The sequence below is a fragment of the Lepisosteus oculatus genome, chromosome 6 (assembly GCF_040954835.1).
Source record: "Lepisosteus oculatus isolate fLepOcu1 chromosome 6, fLepOcu1.hap2, whole genome shotgun sequence".
Classification (NCBI taxonomy): Eukaryota; Metazoa; Chordata; class Actinopteri; order Semionotiformes; family Lepisosteidae; genus Lepisosteus; species Lepisosteus oculatus.
This window is the reverse complement of record NC_090701.1, coordinates 38,899,298-38,909,899: the sequence shown is the minus strand read 5'-3', so window position 1 is coordinate 38,909,899 and position 10,602 is coordinate 38,899,298. Positions and strand designations below refer to the sequence as shown.

At 37.0% G+C, this 10,602-nt stretch overlaps 1 long non-coding RNA gene across 1 annotated transcript in view; it reads left to right on the top strand.

Annotated features, from left to right (window-relative positions):
• The first annotated feature begins 263 nt into the window (after nt 1-263).
• The window catches only part of LOC138239421 (uncharacterized), a 70,522-nt gene continuing 60,183 nt past the window's right edge, over nt 264-10,602 (top strand). The window contains exon 1 of the long non-coding RNA XR_011189898.1: nt 264-385. This is a non-coding gene — a long non-coding RNA (uncharacterized lncRNA). The remainder of the gene's footprint in view (nt 386-10,602) is intronic.

Here is a 10,602-nt window from a genome sequence, read left to right as displayed (position 1 = left end):
TAAAACACAATGATCTACTGGAAAACACGGCTCTGCGGATGATTTGCAATTGGTCATTGGCGCGTTCATTCCAAATTATGTAGAACGGGATAACGCGACCTGTTCCTCTGCAAGACTGAGCAACATACAAGCTTACATTTAGCTAAGCTGTGTTCGTTAGTGTGCAACATGAAAGCCATCCAGAAATTTAAGTCGGGTAGCGAGAAACGCAAAGAACAGAAAAGACAATTAGAAAATACAAAAAGGAGGCAGAAAACGCTCAAGGTTCCCCATGTATCAGTAGCACGTACAGTACCACCGAGTGTCAAAATAAGTCAGCTGAAGATGATTCCCAGGCGAGCAAGCTCTTTGCCAGTACATCCAAGCCAGGCTGAAATTGTGAAAGGTGAGTGTCCAGTGCAAGGTAGTAGTAGGCATAGTTTATTTGGGGTGTACGATGATTTTTTTTGATCCAGCACTTTGAGTGACAATATTATCAGAAAGTATATAGTGAGAAGCAAACCACTGCGAATCAAAGATTTCGCAGTCCGAAAACCGGTGGCCGTCGTTTCATACCGGACAATTATTTTCGCAAAACGAGCTCTCAAAATTTGCCTAGACCATGGTTAGTCTGTTCCAGGTCTACCGATGCCGTTTTTTGTTTTTGTTGCAAGTTATTCGGCAATGAAAAAGGGGGTCTTTGCTCAGGGTTTTTCTAACTGGATCAAGTTGTCCCAAAGATAATCTGAACACGAAAATATCGATCCCATGTTGAGACAGAAGAACGTTCTTCTTTCGTGAGCGAATTCAGTTGTCTTTTTGGCATTTTGTTTGACATAAAAAATACCGGAGATAATTCAGCTGAAGCCTGCAACAAACTTGCCTTGTGTTTAGGAAACATGCATGGCGGAGATTTGGCAAATGAAATTAGTTTCTGTCTCTCTGCTCCCCAATGAAGTCAACTCTCCGTCTGATTTACTGCAGTATTTGGTCAACAAAAATATAAAATCTGCGTTCCCAAACACAGATTTTTTTAACAATCTGCTCGTTTAGCAAATTTAAATTGATCAAAACTTATCTAGGGACTACCATGTCACAGGAAAGACTTGGCTTTGATGTCTATAGAGAACAGCACCGCAAGGCAGGTGCTTTTCAGTGATATCATCGTTGTTTGCTGCGACGAATCAAGTTGTAAAGTAGGCCCATGTTTTTTTAAATAACTAGTTACTAAGTATCAAGTTCAATGTGTTAGCCCGTTTTAATTCTGCTCTCTTGCTCTGTGTGCGCTGGCGGAGGGAGAAGGAAGCCGGGGGGGGCTTTTGTATTTACTTGCCCTCGGGCCCAAGTATGGGTTGCGCTGGCCCTGGTTTCCACTGAACTCAACCTTGTAGTAGCGTTACAGCAATGTTTTGTTTGAGGAGGTTAGAATAGGGATCGCAAGCTCAAAGTAACAAGTGAGGTTAATTTCAGGCCGAAAAGTAAAAATAGGATAAAATAAAAGTGATAATATGATTTTTCTTATGTGTGCTTTTTCAATAAACTCAAAGCACTGTAAAATAAATCATATATGCATATACATTACAAATATTACAAAAGAGGATAAAAAACACAAAAGGTTAATGAATTGACCTGTTAAAGCAAAGAGTAAAACTACACTATACCATACTACTGTATATAAGCTATAATGACAACATGGATCTTTAAAAAACTGTTGACACTTAGGAGCAGAATCTGCAATGCATAGAGAGTTTTATAGTTTTTATTGCCCATTGTGTGGGGTCTGGTCCTTATTTTTTATTTTTATTCAAGTCCTTAAGATAACCTGTTGTCAGAGACTTGAAAAAAGAACTGTGTTCTTGAAAATGTCCCAATCCGTTGATTTACAAATGATATATTTTAACATTAACACATTTTTAACATGAATATTTTTTTATCAAAACACAAATGCTCAAACTGAACAATTGAACACTTTTATAGGAGAAAGAAGGTACTGTACATGTCAGCAAAACCTGCAAAGAGAACTCAAAAACTGAGAGAAATTATAGGTTTTGGAGGGTAAATCTCTACCAACTTTGCACACCAGGATGGTGTGATTTTCGCCCATTAATCGTTGTAAATTTGCTCAAGCTGTGTCCCGGTGGCTGGGGATCAGTGTCTGACAGCATTCCTCAAATCTTTCCACAGACCTATCAGATTTAAGTTAGGACATAAGGGGGGCAGACAAGGACATTGACTTTCTCCTTGTTTAGCCACTTCACCATTACCTTTGACCTTGTGCTTTGGGTCATTGTTCTGCTGAAAGGTGAATTTTCACACATGTATAGACTGGAGCACATTTTCCTTTTAAGATTTGCCTGTACTTTGCACCATTGATTTTCTCCTCAGTCTTTATAAGCTTTCTAGTCCCTTCTGATGAGAAGCAACCTGACTTAAATGCATTGCGGCCGACTCAATGTGGGATTTAAGATAGGGTTTTTTTAAGGAAGGATGAACTTCTTGCCACCACACGGACCACCTTTGACTGGGCATTTTCTTCTGTTTCAGCCATGGAGCTATATCTGCAGTTGCCTATTGGCCTGCCAGTGGCCTCCCTAATCAGTTTCCTCACATACCACCTGCTCAGTTTGACATTTTCATAACATCCAATTCAAGCTCAAACCTAAAGTGTAAATTTAATGGAAATGTCAACCCTAACCCTGGCCAAGCCCCGAACCTTTCTCTTTCAAACAGTATCAAAACCTAACCTAACCTCAGTACACAAATTAAGGGAAACAGTGTGACTATTACTCTATCCATCCATCCAGTTTCAAATCAATTTATCCCATAGATAGATACTTTATTAATCCAGTGAGGGAAACTGTAGAAACAGGGTCACAGGGAGACCAGGGCCTATTCCAGCAAGAACCATTACTCTTAATTAACCAAAATGTAACAGAATCCCAAATTTAAAAGTGATCATTGTTGACCTAATTTTCTACTACTCCTGCACCAGCTCTGACATCAGTTTTTACCAAAACCCATTTGTTACATTATAATAACTGACTACCAGGACCTCCATTGGAAGCTCACAAACAACTGAGTGTTGCCAAGGCTGTAAGGACTTCAGTTAGCCAGGATATCCTTGGCCACACTCCTCTACTACGATCCTAGGATTTGTTGGCCTCCTGTGAGGTCAAAGTGTCATCACAGAGAGGCAGATGCTCCTAGAAGAGGAGTGGGAAGCAGCTCCTCAGTGAGTGGGCCTGAAGAGAGAGCTTATAGCCCCCGTTCTCTCCACGCTTGTACTGTATGAAACTGCAGCTGGGAGCCAAGATGATTAACAGCTGGCAATTCCAAATTGGAAGGATACAAAAAGAAAAAAAAAATAATTGTCATCATTATCATCATTATCACATTTATTTATAGAGTGGAAATCATCCCAATGTGCTTAACAATGTGAAAAAAAAATGAAGCAAGGAGTAAACAATTGAAACATTACATTTCAGCTGCAATTTTCCTGTGGTTAAAAAAAGACACAATCTAGACATACCATCGGAAGGACCATTAAAATATTTAAAATGAAAAGTGAATGCCAAAAAATGGATTGCCACTCAATTTGAAATCTGCTGGCATTTGCTGCTGTTTTACTCAGATTTTGAAAAGAGATTGGAAAACTATTTTTACCCATGCTGCTCCTTGCTTGGTGATGGGGCTGCTAGTGTCATCACTGTCACCTGTCGGTTAATTTCTTTATTGTTTTCAAAATAAAAATAAATGGATTGGATATTGATTGTATCAATTGTAAGCGATTGTACAGCGATTGTGTATGATAACAATTGATTGTAAAACTGATTTCATCAGCAGAAGAAATAAACTTTGAACTCCTCTGTGTTGATCCAGGCTTGGAGACCTTTAAATACACCACAATTCACAGTAAAACATGGCAATATTCAGGTGTGTCTTGGCCCATGATTTGCTTAGGCCACTTAGATATGCTTAGATAATAATTAATAATAATTATAATAATAATAATAATTGCTTACACTTATATAACACTTTTCTGGACACTCCACTCAAAGCGCTTTACAGGTAATGGGGACTCCCTTCCACCACCACCAATGTGCAGCATCCACCTGGATGATGCGACGGCAGCCATAGAGCACCAGAACGCTCACCGAACATCAGATATCAGTGGGGAGGAGAGCAGAGTAATGTAGCCAATTCATAGAGGGGGATTATTAGGAGGCCATGATTGGTAAGGGCCAATGGGAAATAGATGTACTTACAGTGTATAATATTTGTACATTTGTGTAATTAAAAGTATTGAAAGCCCCTAATTGTATTCAGATTTTACTTATTCACGTTTAAAAATAATTTCACAGCCCAATTCTTATTATCTACTTACAATAATTTCAAGTAAAGTGCAGAGTGCAATAAAGAAACAATTGACCTACAGTATATGATTGTTTTGCAGATACCACAAAAAACTGAAAATCACAAAAAGTTTTGAATGCATTTTGCACCTTTCAAGCCTTCGAAGCATAGGTCTTTGAAGGGATAGTTACATATAATTTCTGGGTTCTATTTAGTAGTATTTATTTTGAAGGAGGCGTAAAATGTGTAATGGGCATTTTAAAAGCTCCTGACTTCCTGGTTTTTCATTATCTTGCTTCACATTCTCATGTGTGAGTTCTGTGATTATTTGCCATTGTTGTGTAATTTACCTGTATCAGGATAAATACTGCTGTGAGAAAGCATGCCCCACAGTGCTTTGAGGTACAGGGCTGAAGTACGTGCAGTACTTTTTTACTTCCATGTGATATTGCTAAGCTCCTTCAGCTATTTACAGCTACTTCATAATTATCCTTCAGGAGTCAAAGAGTCTTTGACTGGGATATTTTGTAAGCAGACACAGAGCCATGGGGTAGTTATGAGCTTACACATAGGACATGAAGCAATTAAGTTGTGAAATGCAGAAAAAAGCAGAGGATTTAAATGAACTGAAATGACTTTACTATTTTGGATACAATTCCACATTGTTAAAGACTTCTGTAGAGACTTGTAGAGACAGTCTTGCCTAGTATTTTACTGCTTAAATTACTATTACACTTTATCGCTCAGGTCCGACAAGTAAAAAAAAAGATTTTAAAACACCCAAAACAAGGAAGATGTCTGTGACCAACAATCTATTGAATGCAAATCTATTGAATTTCCTGTGTTTTGTGTCTCTCTAATTAAGGTTATTAGAGTTGTTGTAATATATAGTATGTGCACAATCAGGAGTTTACTGTTCTATAAGGAATGCCACTGTCAGCAAAGAGCAGCCCTCATGGAATATTCATGCAGTGCCATATGCTTGCTAATTTTTAGGATATTCATAAAAATAATGTCATATATTGAAGAATTCAGCATATGGTAAATGCACCATTACTTGTATGAAATTGTAATAACCCATTTGCTGCTAGCTGAAGAGAACAGTCTCAGATTAAATATTTTCTGCACACTATACAAGATCGTTCCTTATCATTTTTAAGCATTTCTCATCAATTAGAAAATGTAAATGTCAAACTTTGATCAGTTATTAGACTTTATACTGAGCAACACTTGTTAACTGCTGCGATTAACACCCAGCCATGCTCCCAGAACTATGCTTGTATCACGGACTTAAAAAGAGTTTTAAATTGAGCATGTAAAAGGAAATAATGTCTTCTTCTAAAATAATTATAGGTCATACATATCTGGTAGGATTAAGGTGTAATCATACATAGCATGATGAGAGATATCTCTGATATGTTGACTTTCTAATGTTTCTCAGTCTTTAAAAGATCCAGTGAGCTTTGAAGTGCATTGAACTCACTTGATTTAATACACAGTGATGTATTAAATTGTGATAAATGCCCTGTTTCAGAGGAAATATACTGCTTCGAGCCGTCATTTGTATGTGGCATCAAAAGAAACACAGCTTTTGCCCTTTTTGCTCCAACAGCTGATGGAACAGCAAGATACCTATTGTTTACTTGTAGTTTTAATTTTTTTGTGGAGATGTCAATGCATTCTCTCTGTAGACATTTTCCTTTTCATTTAAATGCAGAATATTGCTTTTGATATTGTCACAGCTGCCCTCCCTAGCCTGGACCAATGGGATACTGAGAGCTTGGGTCTTGAGATCACTGCAGAGTGGCACAAGGGGAACATCTCTGGAGAAATAAAGATGCCGTACTATATGTAGTGGCAGGAGTGTTCAAACCACTCCCATCAGTAGGCATCCCACACACCACCTTTGCCCTACCTACAGGAAGGCCTGTATATAGGGTGCACCTCAGTGCAGCTTGTTGTTCAATTAGGAGCCTGAACAGAGTGCTCTGTTACTCACATCAGGTGTTCAGGCTTCTTTGTAATCCCACACTGTGTCTAAAGGAAGCCCCACCACCTGCACCTTTGTACTGTATCTCAACATCTTTAGACAAACAAATAGTTACATTTCAAAACCCAAGGGGTAAGCACTGAACATGTATCATGAGGTAAATTGAAATAATCAGGACTAGTGCTGGACCTTTCAGTTTAATTTAAAATAAGCAAATTATGGAGAATTAATAAAAAAAGATATTGAAAGGACAGCAAGGAAGGGATTGATCAAGCAATCAATTGTGCTGTGCTTTTGAGTTTTTCTTGTCCTCCCCAGCCTCAGTGTACTTCCTGCCCTCTGTCTTTTGGGGTGGTTGGAAGAAGGTTTTTTCTCTGGTCAGGTAACTGAAGTCCTAGGTTGTTTATATGGAAAGATAGAAATATAATTGTAGAAACAAATATAATATTTATGATACAGGTCAAATTCCCCTGACTAAAACATATTTTCACAATTTTGTTTGCCTATTAGTCTTCCATTGTTTTAAAGAGCAGTAAATACAGTGTATAAGACCCTCAAAACATTTCATTCCAATACATAATTTATCCCACCTTTTTTGTTTCTTAGGAAAATTTTAATGCCCAAACCCCGAAACATTTTTTTCTTTCTACACGTTTTATCTTTTTTATCCCCCTGCAGTTTTTACAATAAAAAAGCTTTTCACAAACTCAGTTTAAAGTCTCCCTGTAAGTCCCTCAAGGGCAATTAACTGATTTAAATATCTTGTTCACTACATTGTGGTCACACACCAGTAACATGTGCCTAACCAACCCCAGCACGATACAGTATATTTGTTACTCAGGTTGTACAATAATTCTCATTTGTGTTCTTGTCTTAAAGGCTCATTTATTACTTTGAAAACTGTTATTTTTTAAGTCTTTACAGAATTAAATATTTATATAATAAAATATCAAGGTAATGACATTGACCTTGTTCATATTTATCTTGAAATTGGGATATTAATTCCACTAATCAAATCAGTAGAAACACCCCTTCCAAAATCAAAACACATGCTCCTCTGCCTGAAGAATCTTTCTGCTGGAGATCAGTAAAACAATGGGTATCAAAATCTTTTTGCTGTGGTCAAGACCTTTGTATTGTTTTCATCTCAATAAAATAATAAAATAATACTAAGTCTAACCTGTAAGATGTGGAATAATATTGCAGCATATTTAAAAAAAACTACAATTTAAATGTTTCCAAATGTCCCATATAGTACTAGATACTGGAGAGTTACAGGAGCTTTAAATAATTTATTGACTTAATTAATATTAATTATAATACACGCTCCAAGCTTTTAATCTCTGGGAAGGGGCTTGTGCCCTCTACAAAAACTGAGTGTGACTTTAGCTAGATGCAGTGACAACCATATTGCATGGAAGGACATACATTTCCCACTTTTTGAAGTCTATTAAGTACATTGGGAAAACCCCATAGTAAAAAAAAACCCACTCTAAAACATTAGAGTCTTAATTTAATTACATAATGTAGAGGCATGTATCAATATCTCAGCATCAGAGCAACAGTTTGAGTTGAGCAGTGTTATGCAGGTGAAAGAAAGGTGCCCTTCTAACAGTCTTAGCGTGTTTCAGATGACAGCAATGGGTCAAATGTAACACTACGTTTTTTTCTAACATCCATCAAATATATGATTTCAGTACTATCATTAATAATACTGAGCAACCTTTTTTTAAATGTCAGTTTAACCTAAAAAAGATCTGTTGTACCCATAAGGTAATATCAAATAGACACACATAAAGTGTGGAAACTTAAGCAGCAGTATCTGACTTTGTATGCAAATACTGTAGATCTGAGTAACATCATCACAGCAGTGAAAGTCCATGATGGCACATATTCTGACCAATAGACAACATGCCTCAATACAGAAATGTAGAGGTTCCAGCACATAACCCTGTGGAGCATCAGATTGAAAACATCCTAATTTTACAAATTAGCCTGTGGCTGTCAAATAGGAGTCAAACCAATAAAGGGATTTAAAGCATTCCTACTGTAGATAATTTTGTTTGGGATTTTGTTTCCAGGAGGAAGCTCTGATTGACAGGTTTCAAAAGCCCAAAGTCAGATGAGAACTGTAGATAAACTTAATTGCTGCCTTATCAAGGGCTGTGGTAGAAAATGTGTAGAAGTACAAGTAAAAGAGCTGAGTTTTTGTAAGAGTGGAAAGCTATATACTGTATTAACAAGTTATATATATGGTGTTAGCAGTACAGAAGGATTCTGGAAGGTCATAGTCCATTTCCTCTTAGTGGTAGGTAGAGAAACATCCAGGTCTAGTAAGAGAGCCTTGTGGTCAGAGATCTCTAGTTCATAGGTTAGATGTGCCAATGTGACACCAACGTTTAAATGATTATGATTATGGCAATGGTTATGTGTTGGGAATTTGACAAGCTGAGTCAAAATAGTCTAGAGTTGCCAACAATCTGGAAATAGTAATAGTAATAGTAATAGAGCAGTTAGGGGGCATCTACATATACAGCAAAATCATTATGAAATAATGGGTTGGACACAGTAGCTCTGAAAGATAATGTAGAGACCTAGTAAAGTTTTAGGGGGAGAGTCCTTAAGTGTTAAAAACAAACATTCAGACGATGTACGATTCTTCACAAAGACTAGACTGACAACTAAGCAATGAATTATTGATAAACCACCACCCTGGCCAGAGTTGCAAGATTTTTCAATTTATAATCATATAGAGTGGGAGCAACCTCATTTAATAGCAAATAGTCATTTGGTAGGTGCTATCTGTCAGATTGACAGACCAGACTGCCCCGAGAGTTGTGGGCCGGGTAGTGAGACTTGGAGCCAGCGAAACCACTTCGAGATCTCGCTGGAAGACAGCTATGAGAAATAAAACTTGTTCAAAAGCTTGTGACTTTGGTGTTTGTCCTATATACCAGAGCTAGCAGGAAGAGAACAAATTCAAACCTGGTAAAGAGTTAGGGCACGGGTGTCACACTTACAGCCCGTCGGGTGGGACCAGTCCATCCAGTTCATTTGTTCAGCCTATCTGGCATGTACAGTCAGAGCCCTTGCACACACTGCATGGGAGCCCTTGTTGATGTTTTAATTTTACAACATGAGATGCATATAATAAAGGAGAAACTTCTTACAGTGGTGTAGCACTTCCTCAAATAACTTTTTATTTCTACAGAGTCAATTTAATCCAAGATTTTTATTTCATTTTATTGCACAATACAGTGCATCTATTACAGTATATTATCAAATGCGTTTCTGTGAGTCAAGCAGCAACTAGAATAGACAAAGTTCTGCACATACAGAATACTCTGTGGTTCTCTATGCCTTTATCCAATTACAGTTCCCTTGGTCTGTGTTGTTACAGGTTTACAGCTGTTTGAGAGAGGTGTGTCTTTGTGGGAGAATGCTTGGAAAATAATGGAATTGCGAGACTTGTATGCATACTTCCTCTACAGTACTTCCATACTTCCATCTTAATACCTTAGAGGAACCTTAGTGACTGAGCACTATTAGCCTTGCTGAAACTCTACCAAGTGGGTTTTTTATCTCAAAATGATATGATTTTGTTGAAGTGAATGGAAAATCAGTGTTTGATTTGTACAAAGTCTGTATTTTAGACTGGAAGTATTGTTTTAGAATTGAATCATTGTAGAAGTGAACTTATTTCTGTTTTTAGGTAGCTCATATCTAGCTCAATTGTGTGTTCATTTTTTCCATTTATTATTTTTCATGTGAAATCCATTTAAATTTGCCTTTCACTGATTCTGTTTCTTAGTTAAAAACATGTAAACTCTGTTAAAATGAAAAAAAAGGTGTTTTTCACATACTGTATCATCACAGAAGTTGTTAGTGTAATCAGTCCCTGAGTTACAGGTAATTCTGATTACTTATCCCAAACTTGATTGACTCACAAATCAACCCTGCAGTTTACTAAGTGATATACATACTGTATACAGTATACCCACAAACAACTGTGCATATTTTGATTATTTTTTCATCTAATTTTATTTAATGATGAAACCACTCTTGCTTTGAAACAGCCAAAGTAAAAGAGAGAAAGCCCATTCATATCCCAGTAATGTAATGGGTAATTTAATGCATTCATGCATAAAATATTTAAAAGATAATTTTAATAACCTATTACACAGGCATAAAGGCAATTTTGACAGATATTTGAAACATATTTTAAACATTTTATATTGATACTGTAACTATTACATATTGCTAAAATAATAGTTAGAACT